Source organism: Lycorma delicatula, chromosome 4 (assembly GCF_047948215.1).
Source record: "Lycorma delicatula isolate Av1 chromosome 4, ASM4794821v1, whole genome shotgun sequence".
Taxonomy (NCBI): Eukaryota; Metazoa; Arthropoda; class Insecta; order Hemiptera; family Fulgoridae; genus Lycorma; species Lycorma delicatula.
The window spans coordinates 35,023,957-35,049,486 of NC_134458.1; the positions used below are offsets into that span (position 1 = coordinate 35,023,957).

Consider the following 25,530-nt stretch of genomic DNA (forward strand, 5'->3'; position numbering starts at 1 on the left):
CCTGTTCTTTCACAATAAATATTTCTTAACTTGTATGTCTGTCGATGTTGTTTCTAATCCTCAACATCCGGTAATATAATTTTATCGAGTATACTGAATTATTGTAGCGACATACGATGACAACTAAACAAATTTTTGTATTACAACATATTTTTTTTACATTTTTTAAAAAGGAATCGATGAATATTGTAACAGAATTTTGTTTACATGTAACAATTAAAGAACACAGAATATTTTTTACTTAGATTTCAACGAACAATCCACTCTCATCTGCATTACACTCGGCTATTCACCAGTCTGATCACACCGGTTCGAATTCCTCCGACCGTCAGTTTTTCTACGTAAATATTCCTTTAAATAATATATGTACATAAGCAGCTGTGGACCAGGAATAAAATTCACAACGAGAATAAGTTGATTAGAGTAAAACCCACTAACTTTTCATTTGAAGGAATATTAATGAGCTTTTTGTGTTCGATATGTTTTGACAAACTGGAGTTATTTGGGGATTGAAGCAGGGAATCGACTAAAACAGAATTCATCGTGTTAAAAGTATTTAAATATGTTGTTAATTCACATTATTTATGGTACAAATTCCTATTCAACCGCCTCATTTTCTTTTAGTATTGTTACAGTCCCATTAGCAATTCAAGAGAATTATCAGAGGGCTGAGAACACACTCGATTTCTCAACCCACCAGTCTGTCTTAAAATATATGTACTCGTGTGCGTGTGTGTATATATATATATATATATATATATATATATATAGTTAGCGTGACAGATCGGTAACTAACAAAAAAATGTTGTAACTAACAAACAAAAGAAAAGGTTAGCGATAGCATAAACGTAAATCCATTTTTTCAAGGGCAAATAATGATAAAAAATTGACAATGCGATAACCTATCTCCTTACAAGCGTTAGAGCGAAGCACAGTATTATTAAAAAATTCCGATTATTTATTTTGATATTAATTAATCTGCTGCCAACGTCTAAAAATAAACCTAAATAATCAAAATTATAAAACAAAAAATATTACGATGTTTAATATTAACATCTGACCTCCGATGTCAAAAGACCTCACCGACCTGGTCGACGGTTAAAATATGATAATGCTGATTACGCCTTAGAATAACCGTTTGTCAAAAAAATAAATTGGACATTACGCCAATAAAAAGCCCCTTAAACGTATAACTCGCGTGTCAGTGCGTACGAGCAGATAAATAGGAACGAAAAAAGAAACACAGAGCTAGGAATATGCATTACATACAAAAGTTAAATACGATATGGAACGTCGATCATACGATTTAATTTGGTATACAAACATCCGATTTATCGGTGTGTCTACTAACTTACACGCTCTGTTAAGCTATATATATTAACAGGGAGCACTATCAACTTCTCTTTTAAGTTATAAATCTATTATAGATATTTTATATACTCCCTATATTACTGACAAGTAAAATGTGGAAAACAATGAACTGTATACACATCGATATGCTGATAAATGAATTCAATATTTTAATTAAGGGAAAATATCATCATCGTGTGGTGTTCTGCCTGTCGGCAGGTACCTGGCACCACTGTTGTCTCCAACTGTTTCTGTATTCTGATTTTCTTTTCGTCTCATCAAAACTTTCACTACCCTTTATATAATTGATTAACTTCAGTCTTCCTTCCTCTTCTTTTTCATCTTCAATGGAGAACCGTATTTATCATTCCTTTTCCCTCAATTGTATGCCCGATCCGGTTTCCTTTCCTCCTTTGGATAGTCGTCAATATTGTTCTATCTTCACTTATTCTTCTTAATACTTCTACGTTACTTACTCTGTCCACCGATCTTATCTTCTCCATCCTCCTCCTACCTGCATCTCAAAATCCTCCATCTTATTTTTTTCCTTTTTCCCCAGTGTCCGTGTTTCAGTACCGCGCAAAAGTATACTCCAAATCTAGAATTTTACCAGTCTTTTCGTCAGGTTCAAATCCATGCTGCTGCAAAGTACATTTTCCTTTCTAAAAAAGGCTACCTTTGCCGTTGCAATTCTAGTCTTAATCTCTTCTTTACTCCTCCGATCTTCAGTAAGTACTGTCCCGAGATATCTGTATCTTTTTACTTGTTCAATTTTTCCTTCTCTTGTTACAACATCCGTATCTTCCCTCTCATTCACCTTCATAATTTTTGTTCTACTCACATTTATTTTCATCCCGTATTCTTTCATCCCTACTTCCAGTGCTTTTATTATTCCTCGTAATATCTGAGTGTATTAGGCTACAATCAGCAGATCGCCAAGAAATCTGACATAATTTACGAGGAAAAAATATACGAAGGATATCTCTAAAGTAAAGACCGCTGGGAAATTTTTCTCCTTAAGATTGGCGAACCTGTGTCGTTCATGGCCACGCCGGTAATGTACACAATGCACTGTTGTCTGTAAGTTGTCGCGTTGTAGTATCTTTGACTACGTGTGACTTATTACGTTGTAAAATGAATAGGAAAATCGATGTTGCCGCCGACTGTGAAATACGTGGAGTCATACTTTTTTAAACTACCAAAACGTTAAGCCGGCTGAAATTTATAGGCAGCTGGTTGCTATGTGCGGTGATAATGTAATGAATGAAAGAAACGTCCAAAAATGCTGAGAAAGGTTTACAGATAACCTAATTAATGTGCACGATGAAGAACGTTCGGGGAGGTCCTCGTTAATCACCGAGGACTTATTGAAACGCGTGGACGAGAAGATCAGAAAAGATCATCGCTCAACGATTTCCCACCTGGCCCTTCTTTTTCCTGATGTTTCAAGAGCTGTTATCGGTCGCATTATTCATGACCATTTAGGCTTCAGAAAGGTTTGTGCACCCTGGGTGCCGCAAGTCTTAATGGAACGTCACAAAAAAAAAATCCGAATGAGATCTGCTTTAGAATTATTGATGCGCTACATAGAAAAAGGTGATGAGTTCCTTAATTCAATCGTTATCAGCGATGAAACATGGATTTCGTTTTACAAGCCAGAGAGAAAACGGCAGTCAAGTGAATGCCGTCATCCTCAATCACCAACCTGACCAACAAAGGTCGAGCCACAGTCATTTGGACGCAAACTGATGACCACAGTCTTTTTGGATCGGTTTAGCATACTGCTGATTGATTTCATGCCACGTGGAACAAATGCAGAAGCCAACTGCGAAACTCTACTAAGTTACGGCGCGCCATTAAACATCGGTGGGCGGCTGATCGACGGCGTCGTCCTGCTGCACGATAATGCTCGTCCACATGTTGCAGGTCCAACACGTAATTTACTGAGAACATTTGGATGGGAAATTCACGATCACCCAAAATAGAGTCCAAATTTAGCTCCTTCTGACTTCCATTTGCTTGGGAAATTGAAAAATTCTTGAGCGGTAAGCAATTCTCGGGTGACGATTGACTTAAACAAACTGTTAATCAGTGGCTAAACGGATTGACGGCAGAAGAATATGATGAGGGTATATATATTGAAGCTGGTGTATCGCTACGGATAAATGTCTTAATTAATGTGGCGATTATATGCAAAAGTAGTATAAGGTATGCAGTTTAAGAGAAATAAAAATATTTATAAAGTTTCCAGAATAATGTTTTTTACAATGAAAGTCTTTACTTTAGAGATAACCTCTCATATATATATATATATATATATATATATATATACACACACACACACACACACACACACACAAAATGAGCACATAAATATTCAGATTTTTCCTAAATCTAAATATTTAGAAAAAATGACCAATAAAATGGTTAAAAAAATGGCGATCCATAAAAATTGTGAAAATACAGAAAGCGTACGGAACAACTATTTACAACAAAAAATGTCTTTCCATAAAAGCAAAAATTACAGCAAAGTAATTAAACCCCAAAAGTCTTTACGCTCAGAATATAGAAACCAAAATAGGAAAGCAGAAATAGAAAAAAGAGAAAGAAGAATTTTAGGACCCCAAAAAAATAAAAAACTAGAAAATACGAAATAACCCGATACAAGAAAAAATTATAAAACTTTCGGACCAATACGAAAGAAAAAAATAATTGTTACGGACATCTTTCAATTAAAAAGAATAAATCAATAAACAAAATATTAGAATTTCTTAAAAACGGAAAACTAAACTAACCTAATTTTTAAAAATCAGAAGAGCTGAAAGAAAAACAAATTTTTTAAAATGAAATCCAGTATAGGAAAATCTGGAAAAAATCAAATACTTGCAAGGTTTCAAAGTCAAAATAAAAAAACCACGGATTAAGGTCCAGTGGTCGGAAGAATAAAAGAAACGACAAGTAAAATTATGAAGGAATAGTTAGAAAAAGAGAAAACAATAAGGGGAAATAAAAATTGTCACTCGGTCTATAGAGACCGAATCGAAAAAAAAATCTATTTTGATGAGAAAAATCAACAGAAACGCAATTTAGAATAACACGAAATAATTTTTGAATGAATAGAAAATTATTGTCGAAGAAATCAAAAATCAATTAAATAAAACAAAAACACGAGTTAACATACAAGGCGAATAGGTTCACCTTATTCTTAAGTTTACAAGAGGGTGAAATTTTATATAGTTATACTGTGAAGAAAGATTTTGGTCTACTACATCATTAGTAAGACCCGCACAAAGAAAGTACGATGAAGAGTCAAATAAGACCAGAACAGCAGTAACTCACAGGATTAATTCGGGATGTACCGAACTGGAAACAGGTAAGCTACGACCGGGCTATGTTTCACTCCGCAGAGGAAGTAAGTAGAAATATTACTAGAAAATTTAAAGTTTTACATATAAGTAGTTTTCTGAGCGACGCTACGCGTTTTTACCCTCATATAAGAACCTTTTTATAAGTAAAAAAGTCAGACTAATTTAATTTTTGCTGTTTCAGCCACTTCGTTCAGTTTATAAAGCATTTAATTCCTCATTACGCTAAGGGGGAGGGGGTTTCAACACCGCCTGATTAATTCATTTTCTGAATTTCATTTTTCTAACTCGAATTAATTTTTTTCATCAGATTCAACATAAAAACTGTATCATCTGTAAAACCGTATCATCTTCGTCGCGGTCCAGCCAATTAAAAGCCAAAGTTAAATTACCCTTTTTTTAAAGCGCTGTTATTTGACAAACATCTCGATTCCCCCCCCGAGGGGAGAAGATCCTGCCTCGTAGCGTGTCCGGTCGCTACACCACCCCCTCCGTTCCTAGCCAGTAGTGGCTTTAACGGAGGACATCTTCTCGCCCTCAAACCGATCACATACCACAGCGTTCAGTTCAGGCCCCGCTGAGATTCCACCGATGCAGATGTCCCTTGGGACATCTGCATCGGTAAATTCACCCCGAGATAGTTTTTAGGTTTATGCCTTCAGAAGAAGACAACGGACACCTGCAGCTACCACGTCGCCCTCAGGAACTAAGCTAGAAACCTAACCGCGGAAGACCCCGCGCCTAGTTCTAACCGTTTAATGAGCCGATTTCATTGAATGTCTCGGATTCGAGGCAATAACTAACCACAACTTTCCCACTAAAAGTGTTAATCGCAACGAGATTTAGACCTAGCTCCCTTAAAGAACCCCGCTAACATTAAACTCATTACGAGTGCAAAGTTAACGGACTCCGGTCCGGTCTACCGGGGAGAGGAGAATTAACGCCTATTCCCACTCAGCTCCATCGCGGAGTTCCGCGTGACATTCACCTTCTTCTATTAACCGCCGTCGAAACGCCACTGCATGCCACCTAAGCGGCACTCAGCCACGTCCCGCCGACAGTGTCGTATGCTCATAAAAATGCCTCCGTCGAAGCGCGACCGCACCCTCCCGGGACAAGGAATTCCATTCCCGTTGGCAGCAGCCGCAACTCCGCCAACGGCTTATCGAACAAATTAACACCTCTTAAACTAACCGTGGCTCGTTGCCGAAGCGCCTACCTTCGGTCAATCAACTGCCCGGACGGAACCTAGCCACCCGGGTTCCTACTCTACTAAATCCCTTCAGCCGCCCTGCACTGGGCTATTTGACAAACAACGTAATCGTTTTTAAGTATTTTTTTAATATTATTTCTGCTACCCTAGTGAATTAGCTGAGAAGATAAGATACGAATTAGGTACAGCGCTACTTGTTTTAAATTAATACTTATTTGTACAAGACGTACCAAAATAAGGAGTGTATAGAAACTACATGATCTTAGTAAGAACTGCAGCAAATAAATGCGAATTCCTTTAATTAAAAAAAAATTAATTAAATAAAAACCCTAAACTCGCATCATCCGGATAACCTTTACCGGTCGGTGGAGGACACCAAAGTATATTGTATAATCTGATTTCATTCTTTAACTCTTACTAACAATCTTATACCGTAAATATTTTTAACAAATATAAAAATTTAAAAAGAACAACGTAATCTTTTTTTGGGGGACTCAGAGTGAATAAATAAATGGCAGAGCCATTTTCTAATCAAAGATTAGAAGTTCGAATCCGGCTCAGACCAGTTATAATTTATACAGAGCTGAACGGCTATCTAGTAGACTATCATGAATATATAATAAAGAGTTATCTGAAAAAATAAATATGAAATAAAAAATATAGATTCTAGATTTATCGGATTACTGAATATTTAATTAATTTCTCGTTATAATTTACACTTAACAGCTAAGTTGTGAGAGAAGCGTAATAATTTTCACACCATATTACGAAAAAAGTGTTCTTTATTTTTACTTCTAAGCAGCTATTAGAATATTAAATCCTGTTAAAAATATGTTTGTTGCATAAAGTATAGTCGATACAAAAAAAAAGAAATTCTCGCCGAATCAAATATTTATAACCACCATAACAGACTGTCGTTCAATTTTTTTTTACCTCTACCATATTCTACAGTGTTCAAACTTTACATGGTTTTTAGAACCCGTAAGGAATCAGTTTAATAAGTTACTAATCGAATTTACAACAGATATAGTATACGTGGAAGTTAACCCGGAATAGAATTTAAACGAAAGCAAAGTTTAAAATTAATTTTTTTTTAATCCTTTAATTCTGCGTTTTATTTAATCTCTCACACGCGCCCACACATTACTCACTCACTAACTCTCTCTCTTTCTGTGTACACGTACATAGATAAACCGATAATCGACTTCTATTTACTTTCTGATAAGTTCAATAACCGCTAACCTATCATTGACATTTAACAAGTAGATCCGCTTAATTTTTAAAACCTGTCAAAAAGTAACAAAAATAACCGAAATATAGAGGAAAAAATTTTTTTACTTTATTGCTTGCTAATTTTTTTTCTTTGTATCGTAGAAACACACTGGGTTTTTCTCGACCGAATCATCTGATAAACAATCTTAATTATTTGTATTTAAACGACTATTTCCTGAAAATAGACCTGTATAAACACGTAATAAATGTGTACCCGATAAGAAAGCACAGGAGGCCGTGGCCTTCCCCCTGAACAAAGATCAAAGAACGATTTTTCTAGTCACTGATTACGTATAGTTTTTAGAAATTTCCATAGGGTTCATATTTAGGTGTTTCACGGGTTATTTGCTAACAATAAAAGGTGATATTTTTTGGAAATTCAAAATACAAAAAGTCTTTACCTAAAGGATTTTTCACTCTTTATTGACAGGCACAATAACAATAATAATAAAGCGAAATCAAACTCCGAAAATAAAACGCATTTATTAACAACAGCAGCTATAATAGATATTTTAATAAATTTGGGCTTACATAAAATACAATTCCATTTTAATAAATTGCTTAATTTCAATCGATTTAAGTGTGAAGGTTGCCCGTTTCGCTGATACAAAGTATAAAAAAAAAAATACATAAATAAACTGTTTGAATATAAATAAACCTTGCTTCATAAAATCACACAAGTAATGTGTATATGTTTAAAATTAAATTCATGACTTTAACTGTACCTTGTAACCTTAAACGGCGACGAAAACAATAATAACTAAATAAACAATTATTTAGTCACGTATTGTTTTTCCTCTTTTTTTAATTCGTATACAATATACGCCGAGTCACCGTTTTTTTTTCTTAATTGTTTATTTTCGGCTTAGATTTTTTTAACCTCCAGGATCACCGTTAGATATTACTTCAGAGGATGAGATGAATGCATTTTTTAGCGTGTGAAAATGCCATGCATGGCCGGGATTCGAACCCGGGACCTCCGGATGAAATACCGAGACGCTACCAATCGCGCCACGGAGGCCGGCCACGATTTATAGATCTGAAAATTAAAAACTTACATGCAGAAAAAAATCACAGAATCGACTGTAGTTATCCGACAAAAAAAAAATTAAAACAAAAGTAAACAGATCGTATTTTATTAATTATAATGATGGACATGGTAGATAGGAAATGAATGGACGGTATAACAAATCGGCGACGACGGACCGAGGACGCGACATATCGCAGTGTATTTGACTTAATGGATCACGAATAAATTGAGAAGACTAAAAAAATCAGAAAATTTAAAAAGGCACTACTGAACGCAGAGACCATAAGAACAGCGACGTTAGTACACCGGACCTTTCACGTGAACTTATCGATGGCTATGAAAACTAAGAACGTGTCCATCAGTTATTCTAAAGTGTATTTGCCGAAAGTTTTCAGCAATTTTCTACCGTTCTTAGAATTCTGTTGACTCGATTGAACGCAAGGGATCTATTACTGAAAATTATCCCGCCTTTTCTAGCTTACTGGTATAGCTCGTTTCATACGGCTTGCCCACACCGACGTTTGTAAAATTTTATTTTCCCAAAAAGTTAAGTTTAATTAAAATCAACAGAATTCAAGTTTTCAGTTAGATAAACGATTAATACAAAGGTTGTTAGATAAAAATTTACAACATTTTCGCGCAGACATGAACATTTTCGATTCAGAATACTACATACGTGATCACGGAGACGTCTTTGAAAGAGCAAGAGGCGGTAGCCGACGATGAAAACAAAATATTGAGTATACGGATGACCTATTAATTTCGTTAAAACCTGAAGAACTGTATATCACGGTGATAATATAGTAAATAAGAGGAAGAGTAAAGATTTTAGAATAAACACTGACAAGACAAAATCGAAGAAAACTATTAAGAAATGTTCTGTAAACTGATCGCTGATGGAAGTCGTATCCGCATTAACGATTTCTGGTGAATGGGAACAGAAGTTCTGCTCTAAGGATGTAAAAAGTAAAACAGTAATTAGAAAGACAACTACAAAAAACAAAATTGATTACCGTCAACCAGAAACATCTTGATGGAACTAAGAAAAATGTAAGCGAAGTGTACTACAGAGAGAGAAGTACTAAGAAAGCTTTGAAATGTACTCGTAAAGTATATCAAATTGATATGACAGATTTAAAGACAAAGACAGAGAAGTCAAATTGTGGCATTTCGTAACACATCAATAAATAACAAATTGTCCATTATTTGATGTACTATACTTATAACGTAATTTATAATTGTAAACGATATAAAACTAATTTAGAAATAGCATCGTAAGATTTATCATGCTGTGGATTCGATGAGCAAAGTTTATTACAAAACACGTACAGCCGGAATACAAACTGTTAGAAGTTCACGTAGTGGGGAAACAGAAAAAATCTCAACTATACGGTGATATTATGACGTAAATCCACTTAATTATTATTTATAGCACACATACATTAAATATTTTTTTCCAGAAAATCTACTGTTTACTAACAATAAGCCTAACATGCAACCTCTATTAAATACTGTAAGAACCAAAAAATAAATATAACTAAGGATGAAAGAAAAAAATATTGGCTTCATGCTTTTATAACTTAAAAAATTGTATAATTATCCCCTATTTACAGTATAACAAACTAAAAAATTAACAAACACGAGGGAAATTAACAGCTTCGAGAAAAAATATTCCAATACGAAGACGAATCCATAATCAATTAAACAATCAAACTGCCACAAAAAGTAAATCCATTCCAGAACCTTCAGTTCGAAAGTAATGAACGAAAACAATTATGACATGGCGCTGTGACAGTTAATTCAGTTTTTTATTAAATCAGCTTCTCAAAATAAATTTGTTTTAACACGATGTATATTTTAAGTGGCCGCATGCCTGCATCAATTATATTTATATTTACCTTTAGTTCGACGTAAATCTAGGCGAACAGTTTTGTAATTCAGTCGGATACTTTCACATACTACACGATCATGTAGATAGGCGAGGGTTTTCCTCAGAGAAGTCTGGGTCAATTTTCGGAGGACTCTTTGGTACATAGAGGAAAGATAATGTTATTTTTGCAGCGTTTACATGCTACACTGTCAATAAGGCACTGCTCCTATTCTGAGAAAAGATATATAGATATACGAAAAATGTTCAGCTGAATGTTGAGCCATTAGCAGGACAAGTATTAAACCCTTTCTTTGAATAAACATATCTTCCTCCTATCACGATCCTCTAGTAAGTATATCGTCCCTTTTCACTATTTACCCGTTTCCCAAATACTTTATCAGGAAAGGTTGATTTTCCTACTAGAAATATCAGAAAGTCTTGAGAAATGTAGAGTTACTTCCTTGGTATTTCTGCGGTTTGTAGACGCAGTTTGTTTCCTATACGAAGGATTGCAAAAAGCGCGACCTGAAACCGAATTGATTGCCAAATAAAGCCGAACTTCAAATCCCTCCTAATATATGCATATTTCTTCTTAAAAAAAAGATAAAATTATCGTATAAATTAAACATTGAACTTTCATATTAAACCGTGTAGCGTGGTGATCCGATCAGATACTTCAAACAGTCTATATTATCCTGCCCTATTCGATCGAAATAAGTCTTGTACAGGCTCGGATTAAAGTGAACGTTTTTAACCGAATTAATTTTTAGCGAAAACTTATTAATCGGAAAACTTTAAAGAATTCATTATTAATACAATTAACGCATTTTATCTGCCAAACGCGAGGAAAACTTAATCACGCTGGAAATAAAAGGGGGAAGTTCACTTTCCCGTTCGTCTAACAACCGGATCGACTCCCACAATACATCGAAGTCATTTCCGTTATAACATTTTTTAAACAAATTATCATACCGAGTCATCAAAAAATACTTATAACAAATAAACAAAACATCAAATTAAACACAGGATGTCATTGGCCATCCGTTAGGATCAATTCAAATTTGTATTACAAGCATACGATTTAAAAACGGTTCGTCTTCATAAAGTTTGTTGATTTTGAATATAATATCCAATATCTGATTGAACAGTTAATTTTTCCGTGAATATATAGGAAAACTTCAATTAAGAGCAATAAATAGCTTTAAAATTATTTTTATTACAAGTAGTGATCCGAGAATCCTTATACCAGAAAATAAACGTTGCAGAAAGATAAGCTATATAGTACATGCAATAAAATGAAATAGAAAAAGTTATTTTTTTATCTTAATGGAAGCCGAGAAGTGAAAAAAACAATCGTTTCCATAAAGAGAAAACCAACTAAATTAAATATTTTTACATACAAAGTATAATCTACGTATTTATTCCCCACACAAAAAACTAATCGTCAAATAAAAAAGATTAGTGCAGTTTTCCTCAACGATTAATTACTACGTTTTATTCTCTTTGTTATTAATAAACTTATCTCTTTTTTTTAAAATGCAGTGTAATCAGGAAAGGAGAAAATTTGCCAACAAAAACGGGTAAAATTAAATACTCTGGCAAAAAAAAAGCAAATTTGTTATAAATCTAAAAGAACTAAAACGAGGAGCATTTACATCTTAAAAAATAGGCAAAATTTTACATAAATAGCAGTTAAAACATGTAAGTCGATAAAGCATAGTCACCGAAATATACTTTTTATTTTTATAACGTGTATTCAAACCCGGCACACGCGCACAGGCCTTGAAAACAAATCAGTATCAATAATAAACTCTCCATATTTTTTTAATGAATGATTCGAATACAAGCTTTCTTCCTTTGTAGATAAATACGAATTGCAAGTGATGAAAAATACAAAGCTCAAGTGCGGAACTGAAAACGACGGGATCTTTTGAGAAGTTTTCTAAGAATTACTACAAAGCTCACTTAATATTATACGTTCACCTATCTCCAGTTTTATCATTAACTAATTAATTTTAAGATAACATTATAAATATCCATTAATTTTTTTCATTAAGCGTAATTCACCGCTGCAAAATTCTACAGCTCAAAAATGTTTGATCGGTATACGATCCTAGATGTACGTGTACAATGGAAAAACAATTTTATAAATTATATATTCGATAAAATTTTCCAGTAAAGCCCGTCTAAAATTTGAGTTGAGGCAGCCTACCTGGGCCGGAAGGGTCGACCTTCCACCACGCCTGTCGAACGACATTTATATTATATTTTTAATTTTCGGACTTCTTCATCCATAAAGGTATAAAGAAGGCCCGATTTTATCCGATAAGTATCCCGGTCTCATAACGGAATTTTCTTATAGATACCGACAGGAAATAAGAGTCCTCGGACGGGTCTACAGGCAGGCAGAATCATCTCCATTTATCGGACGAATATGAAAAAGGTAGACAAAGTTACCAGTTACAGTAACTCAAACGGATCCGTATATACTTAATATGAATCCAACGGGTGCCTAGAAAAATCCTACACGATTAAAAGTATCATGTAAGGGAAAGGGGGGTGGAGAGTGATAAAGGAAGTATCTGCTCGAGAGACTGCGAAACGACAAGAACAACCCTACTCCACCGGAAAACCCTCGAACTCGAGGCGATAGGCGCACATCCCGCCCGCCCAGAATCCTTCGCGAGATGAAGGTAATTTTACTCACGATGGAACCAACATTGATTAGCTTAAATTTAGCAGCGACGAACTACTTTCCTCAAGATAACACACAACTATTTGAAGGGAGATAAGAACTTCCTTAATTAAGACTCGCGTCCATCCCAAGAATCGTGTGAAGCAAACATATTTAAATCTATCTATATCGTGTGAAGTACATCGTAACTAGATCGGTTACAATTCATGGCTTCCTTCAGTTAAAATATGGAAACTTTTATCTACATTTATAAAAATTATGCATTTCATCTTAATACATTAAATCACACGCAAACAGCATTATTTATATTGTATCAATAGACTTATTTTCAATCCCTTAAGAATTATTTATATTTAATTTTATATTTTAATTTATTAAAACGTTTTAATTGAAAGTTTAATAAACGGTGCTTCAATCATATGCTAAACGACTAATGGTCGATCGAAACGGGTTTTGTTCATTAAACTTACTAGATTAGGATGGCAAGCGTAATTTTGGTACGCATAAACAGTTTTCTCTAAAGGATGACGTTCTCGATCGGAGCTTTAGTCTTACTCTCGACCAAATTTATCACAGTTTGCGATTATTTTTCTATTTGTTCATGGAAGAAGTTCCTATAGTTATCCCAAATTAATTTTCTTCTAGATAACAACGGTGAAACCCACCGGGTTGGTGTAGTGCTGAACGCGTCTTCCCAAATCAGCTGATTTGGAAGTCGAGAGTTCCAGCGTTCAAATCCTAGTAAAGGTAGTTACTTTTATACGGATTTGAATACTAGATCGTGGATACCGGTGTTCTTTGGTGGTTAGGTTTCAATTAACCACACATCTCAGGATTGGTCGAACTGAGAATGTACAAGACTACACTTCATTTACACTCATACATATCATCCTCATTCATCCTCTGAAGTATTATCTAAACGGTAGTTACCGGAGGCTAAACAGGAAAAAGAAAAAATATATATAACAACGGTGAAGCACTTTAAACGAAAAATTACATGGTTACATATGTTGTCGGTAGATATCTTTTTCTTCATTTCCTTAGGATTTTTTTTATAGTGTAATGATATAGAAGCAAATGTCATGCTGACAATCAAAGTATTTCTACATGAAAATTTAAGAAAATCAATTGGAAAACTTGAGGTGGGAAAAAAATACACATCCCACATTCCAAGCAGCTTTAACACACACACACACACACAAATGGCGAAGTAGTTACTTCTTTGTCGGTTATCTGAATTCCTTTAATTATTCTTTTATAGAAGTTTGTTAACTTTTGAGTTTATTGCTGATGTCTTTCTTTATATGGTGGCAGTTTCATTTTTTTAAGATCTATATATATTTTGAATTGAAACTAAAAGAGTTAATAACAGAATAAAGTTTACAAAAAAAAAAAAAAATATATATATATATATATTTAGTTTAAAGACGCTTTATAGATATAATATTCAATTCTACACATTTCAAATTTTAAAGCACGTCGAAATTTAAAAAACTGAATAGCAGTATAATTATTATTATTTTTTTTTTTTACTTTTTAATACGTTCTTTAATTTTATTTTTTTAAATAGAATTTACTGTGTGTCACAAAAAACAAGAACTCATGCACCAATAAAAATTTAATAAATTAGTTATGCTTAAATCCAGAAAATCCCAGTTAAAACTGGACAGAACAAATAGAACAAAAGCTGACTTGAGACACGTTAAACCGAGCAAAATAAATTTCATTCAAAACAGTTTAGTGGTTTTTTAGTCATGCAAGGAGAGAAATATAATAACAAACACAGTGAAATTGAGAACCTCCTCTACACTCTCTATCACCTTTTTTTCTAACTTACTTTATTACAGGAAAAATTTATATACATGAACTGAATGAAAATTTGCATACATCTTTATAAATACAAACTTGACTGAAAAACGCTACAATAATAAAATTTCATTTCATGCAAGAAGAAAGAAATAATCAGTTTAAAAAAAAGAAGAATTTCAGAAAAATGTTGCATAAGCTTTTTTTAGTCTTTTAACATGATATTTGATATTTACATTGCTTTAGTTTTTTTTTTTTTGGTTTTTTTATTATTACTGTACCTCAGAAAGTGATCGACACGAGATGATTTCTAGTAAACTCTTTTTTTACTACCATTTAAACCCTAACCATTTAATTTCCTACCACAATGCTTTGCAGCAGATGCAATCTTTATCGAGGTCTGTTAAAACTATCGATTCTTCTTTATTCTTTGTTCTTTGTTTATTTATTTGTTTTGTTACTCTACGATGAAAAATGACCAAGTTACGAAACAAAAGATCCGACTGGTTCGAATCCTTCAGGAATCACAACCGCTAACTAAAAATATGTTTTGACTACCTATATGCATTGAAAAAGCTCAAGTGAAAAAAAAAAACAATATAAATAAATTTGTTTTGCAAATAATGTTCGTGATATTACATTACAGCAAAATTTTCCGTTTCTGATCAGTAGTTATATCGCGTAGTTATTATCACGACTGCATTATTTTTACAGAAGAACATTTTTTCACAAAAAAAAGAAATCAAACTTCTACTCACTGAACAATATATTAAATGATTTCTAAGAAAAACTCAACTTATCAAGATCACACATTATAAATTTTAATTACCCAGGAATTTTCGTTTTTTTAACCGTAACTTTTAAAAACTCCGATACGCTACAAAAACGTTGCAGAAGTTCTTTTACAATAATTGAATAATTAAAATCGTAAATAATTTACTATAATTTCGTTTAACCGGATTGTTTGGTATCAAACACGGTGCGGATGAACGTAGGTCCGAATAATCCGGAAATGTCATATTGAGGTGACAAAACGTGTGGTGTAAAGAATATAATTTTATATTAAATCTTTTTAACGAATGTATAACGTATAAGGTTAAATTGAAGGAAAAGACGGGCTGAAAAAAATGGGAATTACCGTACAACAGTCGCATTTCTCAAGGATGGATGAGTTAATATGGTATGGTAGGTACAAAGGTTTGCGATTGCTTGCAAATCAAGACGCCACATCTAACTGATTGACAATACAAATTAAATTATATTTAATTATCTGTATATTACACAAATATACGAAACTAAAAACAAGGTACACGGTTTCTAATATCGTACCTATTTAAAACTTTCGGACGCAGAGCTGGTCCGGATAAAGGAGGTTATGCAGGTGAAAATCTCCAGTTAAAAGATTTACTTTTGAAAATATTCAAGTGAACATTTACGAAAAAAATGTTTAAGGAAACAACAAATAAAAATATCTGAAAGACTTAACTCTTGTACTTCATGAAATCTAGACGGTCCACATCAAAGTTATAACCACCAGTTATTTACCGGCAAAACTCAACCTCGCGTAATAATTGTATATTACCCCTCTCTTTTGTTAACAAATATTCAGACATTAACGGAAGCAATAATTAATATCGGATTTGAAAAATTTTTAAATTGGAGAGTAGAATTTGGTCGTCCTAGAAGAAAAAACTCCACTTATCAACAACACTGGTGGGATTAATAATAATAATAATAATACTGGCCAACATGATCTTTGTCTCACCAGTACCAATAGGTGTACTTAATGCAGTTTTTATCCTATTTTCAAATATGTATACGGAATATCTCAATCACCCACAGTTTTTTTGTTATTTTAATTTTCTTAAATATTTTAAAACGTTTTTTCGTCCATTTGTCCAACGTCAAGTAAAAGCTCCTAGAGCATTGTAAATATGACTGAATCAAATGAGCTAACTCAAAGGGTGAGGTCGCTACTGTTTTGTAGGTTCAGACGTGGATAAACATGTACAAACGTGAATTAGTGTAGCACACATTCATCAGAACAATGCCAGTTGTGAGATAGTAGTGAACCAGTACGTACGTCATTGTGAGCGCTTTGTGTGTTTGAATTATTGTGTATTACATATTTACAGCTTTATTTCTTTTAATTAGTCGTCAGTTACAAAATGCTTAGAGTTTGTTTAAATCATCCTAACGATTTTTGTTATGTATGTGGTGAAGTGACGCTAAGACCCAAAGACGAAACCGTACTCCATTAGTTATAAAGTGTACACCTTTATTTTGGGTGTAAAGTCGGGGACCAAACAAGGACCTGGATCCCATATATCTGTCGTTTATCGTGTTCTACGCTTCTCACCGCATGGAAAAATGGCACACACCACATGCCGTTTGCTATCCCTATGATTCGGAGGGAAACCCAAAGATCACTCTTCTGACTGCTATTTCTGCTTAACAAACATTAAAGGGATTCCGTCAGAATCAAAACATACAGTGGTGTACCCTAACTTACAATCTGCAATGAGACCGGTTCCACACTTTGAAGAATTACCGATACCAAAGCCTCCAGAGCAAGTGACATTAGATGAAGACAGCTCAACCTGATGGAAGTAAGGAAGAAAAAGAAAGATATTCTGGTGATACAACTTTTGAACAAAGCAGTTCATCTGAGCCTCATTTACTGACTCAAGAAAATCTTAACAATCTCATATTTTCCGGCTAAAAGGATAGAATCTCCTTCATAAGAATACAAAGATATTTACTTATCGTAATCGTCATTCTGAATTTAAAGTTTATTTTTCTGAAGAAAATGGCTTAGTGTTTTGTAATGACATTTCTTCTCTTATGGAGACACTTTGTAATGAACAAAACCCACCAGAATGGTGCTTGTTCATCGATTTCTCTAAAGTTAATTTAAAAGCTGTGCTTCTGCAAAATGGCAATAAATTCCCACAGTGCCTGTGGCTCAATCTGTTAGCATGAAAGAAACATACAAAAATTTTAAACCGATACTAGAAAAGTTTTAGTATGCAGTGTATGAATGGAATATCTGTAGTAATTTGAAGGTAATTGCACTTATTCTTGGCTACACAAAGTACTGTTGTTTATTGTGTAAATGGGATAATAGGGACAGAAAAAACAATTTCATGAGAAAAGAATGGCCTAAACACGAATCACTCATTCCTGAACAGAAAAATGTGAAACATGACCCATTGTATAATCCTAAAAATTTGTATCTATCTCCGTTAGATATTAAACTAGCATTAATGAAAAATTTTGTCTAGGCCATGGACAATGTTCCTGGTTTCATGTACTTAAAACATAAGTTTTAAGTACAAAAATTAGTACCTAAAATTAGTGACGCAAAAATTAAAGAAGGAATATCTTTGGGTCCGCAAATACTAATGCATGATGAAAAATTTGCAGAACTATTGAATCCACTGGAGAAAGCAGCTTGGCAAGCATTCAAAAATGTTACCTAAAGTTTTTTGGGAAATCATAAGGCGGAAAATTACCATGACACTGTCAACGATCTTATAAAAATTTAGGGGATGTAATATGTCCGTTAAAGTGCACTTCCTGCACTCGCACCAAGATTTCTTCCTGGAAAATCTTGGTGCAGTAAGCAATGAGCATGGGGAACACGTCATCAGGAGATTTCAGTTATGGAAAAGAGGTATCAAAGCTAATGGAATCCTAATATGCTGGCCAATTATTGTTGGACCATCAAGAGGGATGCTCCATAGCGAAATATAGTAGAAAATTGTCATTTCTTACTTTCTAGGCGAGTCAAATGCTTGAATATTGTATTGTTAAGAATGTAGAAAGTATTAAAATGTTTGAAATTATAAATGCCTGTCTCTTAGAAACCTTGCATTATGGGAAAAACCGATATCATATTTGAATTCAGGAGAAAAAATACTGTCAGAATCACATATTTTTCTTTCCAAGACAAAAAAAAATCTTTTTTGTTCCCCAGTGTAATTAGTAAATAACATGATAAAAAAAAATTGGTAGTATATTAGCATTACAAAAATGTTACATAACTGCAGAAGATCAGTTACATATTATTAATAACAATTTGAAGTATAATAACACAGCACTCTGAAATGGAATTTTATAGCGGATTGTACTAATGGTAGTTTAACTTTCAACTTGGACTATAAACAGAAACACTAATCATTTTATAATATTTAGTAGTTTTGTAGTATTTTGATATTAACAATCATAATTTATTACTTTTTTTAAAAGAATTTAGTTTTTTTTTATTTTACCTATTAGTTATTTATTAAAATTAACATAACAGTATAATTAAGAAATAAAAACCTCAGTATAACAATATATGTTATTTAAAAATTAATTTCAGAAGCTGATCACTGGCCTTTTTTTGGAAAATATACACAGAAATACAACCAACAAATAAATTCTTCACATTAAACCAAAAATTCTATGCACCAAATCTACTAAAACTGGAAACGAATAAAATAAGTGAATACTGTACATCTCTTAACTGGCAGAGAAAAGAGGTAAGATTAGCTACATAATAAAATTAATGTTACATTTTATGAATACAAAATTCTACCTAAATATATGCACATAAATATAAGAATATTTTCTAGATGGCTACAGCTTATCATATATTTTACACAAAAGTAAAACACAGTCCTGATTTGTGTTGTGTTTGTTCAACGTGACAACAGCCGATGAATAAGTTTTAATGAAAAATAAATAATCTAAATCCAGGTTGAAATCGATGTTATAATCTCGGCTTATATTCTATTCTATTTCTGTAAGACCATGAAGGAAGTAGAAACCTAACTAACTGTTAAAATTTATAAAACTTATCAGGATTAATCCTAAGAATGGAAGCTGTAATATTTTTATTATTGAATCAACTACCGTACTTTAATACAGCACTAAGGAAGGTTCAATATAAACTATTTTCATTATAATCAATAAAAAGGCCTTCAATTCGATCAATATGAAACATTTTTGACTACGTAAACTAAATCTTGTTTTAACACAACCTTTCTGTTAGTGATGTGGTTGAAGCCAAATGCAGTTTTTCAATGTTTATAAAATTTTGGCGTAAGGTTCCCTGATATAAGGCAGAATGAGGTAATGATTTTTCATTCAATTTTAGGTTTCAGAATGGCTGCTTCTATTTTTCTAATATGGGAGATGATAGAGAGCAGCAACAGAGGAAAGTTTGTACTGCAATGCCAACAACACATGGCCTCCCCACCACCCCTGATGTAACCTACTCCTGTCATCATCCACAACTTTCAATCTATCTATAAGGCAGTACATCTTTAAGCTTGTCTTCAAAACCATTCTTCTATTCTTGTTCAGCATTGTGTCTTTTTCAGTGTACCATCAAAATGCTTTCTGATAAACTTACATTTACAGTACTTTTTCAGACACCTATTAAAAAAATTTTTTCTTTAAATCGAAAAGACAAAAACATGGGGTCATAATGATAGCACCACTTCAACAGTCATCGACCACCAGTAATGTTTGGTGTCCTGGAAGCAACAGTCCTTATGATACTGTTAATAGTAAGATTATTTTTGGTACTGGCTAATCCCTCCACAATCAATTACAATAAACGCACCATTTTATCCACTTTATCACAATTATTTACATTCAATAAAATTATTTTTACATGGAGAACAAAAGATCATTTTCACATCAAGAAAATAATTATAAACAAAAATCAACTTAACTTATGTAAATTAATATAAATCAAAAACAGGTAATAGAATTTCAAGCTCTACAGAAACTTCCTTAGCATTTTGCACATATACTTAATAAAAGAAATTATTAGTTATTTTGCATACATTCTGACGTCAATTATTTCATTACAGCAAATATTGAAAGATTCAAGTAAAATAAACATATTATAACCAGTATTAAATTCCTATGTTGATATTTTAGATAAAAATCAGAAGTAATGGTATGATATACAAAAAAGGTATTGGAGAGGTCAAAACAACCAGAAGGCTAATGGACCATACGTTCAATACAAAGGAATGTAAATAAGTACTGATAATAAGCTATCTGGTAGTACTATATAAGTACAGATAAGCTATCTGGTCTGTACTATATAAGTACAGATAAGCTATCTGGTAATACCTTTTTTTAATATTAAAAAATATATATTACAAGAAAAAATGTATAGTTTAAAATAAATTGGTTGATCAATTACAAACATTGAATAAACAACACTGTGTGCAAAATGCCAGTGATATAGTGGTTTTTTTTTTTAATTGTCTGTCATAATATCTTTCATTAATACTTCATACATTATGTTACAAATATTTTTACACGGCCTGTCAATAATGTTATTTTTTGAATGTTTATTATATTTCTTTCTCAATTTCATTACTTTAATTAATCCTAAAATTTAAATTGATACAACTAAATTCGGCATAAAAAATGCCACGTACATCTAAATTAAAGGCATGAGGCTAAGAAAAATAATATTTTATATCCCATGCAGTTATATTATAAATAAAAAGTATTCTTCAAAATATTGTAGAATGAAATTTATAATATAAATTCAAAACAAGACACAAGTAGAACCACAATTAATTAAAATTCTGAACTTATCGTTTACAAATTAGTAGGAATGATTCGGAGAGGTAAACTTTAACTCGATCGCTTAAGTTCTTTTCCAGAATGAAATTATGAGAAAAGCATCTATCTTTATTTTTATATTCCACGACCTCTAAACTTTATATCTCAAACATGAATGATATTAATTTTATCCTTTTAATACAATAAATAAATTTAGTATTTATGGTTATCAAAACAATACAGAAAATGCTACTTTAATATAAAACATCACAAGAAAGTTTAGCTATCACATAATTACAACTAATTATTAATTGTACCAGGTTTTAAAAAGATAATGAATTACATAAAAATTATGTTGACTTCAGAACACAGATAAGCTGTTTTGCAGATTGACATATCATAGTCGTTTAAATGTACTACAACCAACGATGATAAGCCATTTTTTAGCCTAATTTTCAGTTACATTTGGTTCGACTGTAGATTTCAGTTAAAATAATACGTAATTAAGTAAATAACCAACTACAGGAGCAAATACATCGATACAAAAGCTTTCTAGCACAATATATTCTGTAACAATGCAACTTACTAGTGATTTCTTTGGTACTCAATTAATTCTTTTGTTTTCATTTCTTTTGTGAAAAAAAATTGTTTTTATTATAATGATCTTAAAGCATAATGAAATAAAATCAAAACATTAATAAAATTAAAATTAAATAAAATAAATACAAACCATGACACCACAACTTGTGTCTGATCTTATACAATATTTTTATATAAAATAATTATAAATAAAGAAGTAAAAAATTACAATATATCCTCATTTAAAACAAATTAATAAAATCATAAACTCATACAATATCCTAAACAGCAATCTTAAAAATCAACATGGAAGTAAAGAATGCAGAATAAACTGTATGTCATGCAATGAAAGTTTGTAAATCTTTTGCTTTATATCCGCCCCATTTAAAAAAAAACTGTATATGTATTAAAACACTAACAATAAACATCACATTATGGTAGCCAAAACTGACAAATACCTTGGAAAAAGTGATGAAAACAATCTGTTAATATAGTTCAGGAACTTCAGCTTATTGGTTACATCAAGAATGGGCATCATTATATTTTTTATATACAAATTTGTTTGTGATAAATATCTAAATATAAATCAATTTTAATGTTATTCCTACATACCAGAATTATAAATTCAAAAATCACTGTTTTGTGTAGGTCATCACTCGCTCTGAAAAATAAAATACAGACTCTTTCCCTTTGTACGTGACTTGAAAAACTCAAATTAAGTAACATGCAAAGACCCTGTATTTCTTTGTTGAAGGTGTCAGCACATTACCAACATCTACCTTTTTAAGTTGAATAATAATGAGTGAAATAACTAGGAGTATACATCTGAACGAATGTGAAACATGGTATTAAGTAAAAGAAAAAAAAGAAAGGCTGAAGGTATTTAAAATATGGTTGTTAAATAGACATATAAGTTGAAAAATGAAGCCATAAAATGGTGATTGAATGAAAATGGAAACTTAATCAGAATAGGAAAGTTAGCTCGCTAGGACGTATCATGAGAGAAGAGTAAATTAAAATAGGTCTAAACAATCCCAGAAGGTCAAAGAATATGGACTAGAAAAGAATAAGGTTATAGATGATCTAAATGGTAATGGAAACTACATAAAGAACTCAGGTTTAGCCGGAAACAGGGGAGAATAGGAATGGACATTGTGCATGGGACCTATGTCAGAACAACCATATAATGATTGTATATTACTTGACAGAGCTAGTAGTGAACTACTAAAATCAGTGTTACATGTTAACATACAAGAGTTTCATTAAAATCTATTAATATTTGGTCTTGTTATCACATCAAATACAAACAAAATAGTAATACACAAATACACTTTTCAACTGTTTTATTTTTCAAAATGGATAATTCCTCTTTAAGGAAAAAATACAAAAAATATCATGGTTTAACAAACCATGAATAAAACAGTAGCAACCCAAATGCGATACGCAAATATATAAACCTATATATCAAACCAGAATTTATAAATTCTGGGTCTATTCTATACAAAATATATATATATTTTTGTGTGTGTGAGAATCTTAAGAAATTGATAATGGAAATAACAGTAAAGAAATACCACAGAAAAATAATCCACAAGTATAATGCTAATGATAAAAAGAGAAGGAAACTTATTGCTTCTCAAACAATGTTTTTAAAGTTTATTCAAGGTATTTCAAGAATCTTATTAAGTAATAAATAAAAAGGTTTACCGTTTTCTTTACAGAAGTGCCAACTAAAATGAAACCAGAAAATGGATCATCTGAATATGTTAAACTTGCATATATCCATCATTCCTCATTCATGGTGAAGATTGAAGAACAAGTTAACCTTAAATTATATTTTCATAATATTAAAATAATCAATTATTATTTTATATTAAAATCAATAATACTTACAGTTTTAGTCATATCCGTAAAATGACTTGACATAATTCACAAAAATAAATTGTACACAATTGTTTACATTATTAAGAAATGCAATAACAGTATTTAGCACATAAAAAATATTAATTTAATTAAAAAATTAAGGAAGTAAACATGTTTCAAACTCAGCTTGCTATATGAATGTACACTTCAGATTTTTCTCCAGATTTTAATATGATGGAATTATTAAAGCATATAAGAGAAGCAAATTAATTTTGTCACACTTTCATCTACCTATAGCGTAAAACATAATACAGCATTACATGCTTCTGAAGAAGGAATTTGTTTCCAACATAACAAACCATATCAGAACTATCTAAACTTTGTACAATAGTTGCTGGTGATAATGATGGTAGTCCATCCAGAATTTATAAATAAATAAATCAGTGAAAGGTATATAAAACAACAATCACAAAGTGATTTAATTAATTGCCTGAAAAATACATACTAAGCCAACAAAATACTCCACTTACCCAAAGTTATACTTTTAGAAGCCTTCTTTGAGCGTACACTCAATGTAGCAAACCATGCTCCAATCTTGTGTGTACTACCCGTTGTAAAAGAATTAAAAGTAGAACTTTTAGTCAATGATTTTATATCCATCGCTCAATTTTTAACACTTATAAAGTCAACTGATGCTAATTACTTAATTAAACTAATCAGATTTATTTTGACAATTTTCGAACGGTTAAAAATTTTAGCATATTTAAACTGGAATAAGTACTAAGTAAACAAATATACCTTCCTTCAAGAAATCATCTACTATCAGACTAGAGAAGTGTTCAGAAAATTATTATGGGACTAGAAAAAAAACATAAATGAACTATAAAATTCATAATTATAATTCGATTATCTGCATCAAATAAACTTGTTAAAAAGTATTAATTTCATTTTTCAACAATAATTAAAGGCTCATTAGCCGTCATCTGGTACAACAGTGAAATATCTCAAGAATAAAAAACACGGAATCAATTCCGATTTAAATAAAAAAAAATTCCACATTATCCTAATTATTTACTAAACATAGCAGTAGTAATTAATTAATGCACCGTTAGTCGATATGATCGATAGTAAAACACGGTTATATTTTTCTGCACATCGAAATTTCGCTTCAGAGGTTATTGGCAATAGCAACACTCAACGAAAAACAATTAAATGCTATGAAATAAAAAACAATGCAGGTTGTAATAGTTAGATTAAATGATACTGCTGCAACAGTAACCGTTTCATTCATTACAAACACTTTCTCAGACGTCAATTAAAAACCGATAAAACGAACTCCTAACGACCAGACCACCAGCCTACGAATACAAAAACTACATTACTACCGAGCAGGGACAGTGCACGGAAAGAAACGAACAGGGTTGCCATCATAATGTAGAAAAATAAATCTATCGTACACTTACGCACCACAGGCATTCACTGATCAGATAATTTATTTGGGCTGTAAGAACGCGAAATTAAAAAAAAGTACAATAAAAAACAAATCTTACCAATATATAAAACTGATATTGCATTTTAAAGAATTGTAAATGTATTTATTATTGTATAAAATTTTACGGTATACTTTTGACTCGCATTACGAATGTTACGGTGTGTACGCAACTTTTAATGAAAATGATGCACAACAGGCACCTGCAGTAGCAAGATCGGTGTGCTCTACGTCAATTACGAATGAAGGCCTCAAATTTCAAATCTTGCTATGTCAGTAATAAAATCGTAATATCCTAGTTTATATTTACTACAATATGCCGTTCATAATCCTCCGTAAATTACACTGTTTTATCCGTACACGAATTATGAAATTGCAGTTTCTAAGGATAAAAAGATTAAGTGGAAATACGGCCTACA

The 25,530-nt window shown here is 32.1% G+C and overlaps 1 protein-coding gene across 1 annotated transcript in view; it reads right to left on the bottom strand.

The window, feature by feature from the left end:
* LOC142323263 (cyclin-dependent kinase 18-like) overlaps positions 1–25,530 on the bottom strand; it is a 147,439-nt gene that overhangs the window by 83,629 nt on the left and 38,280 nt on the right. The gene's annotated exons all lie outside the window — the stretch shown is intronic.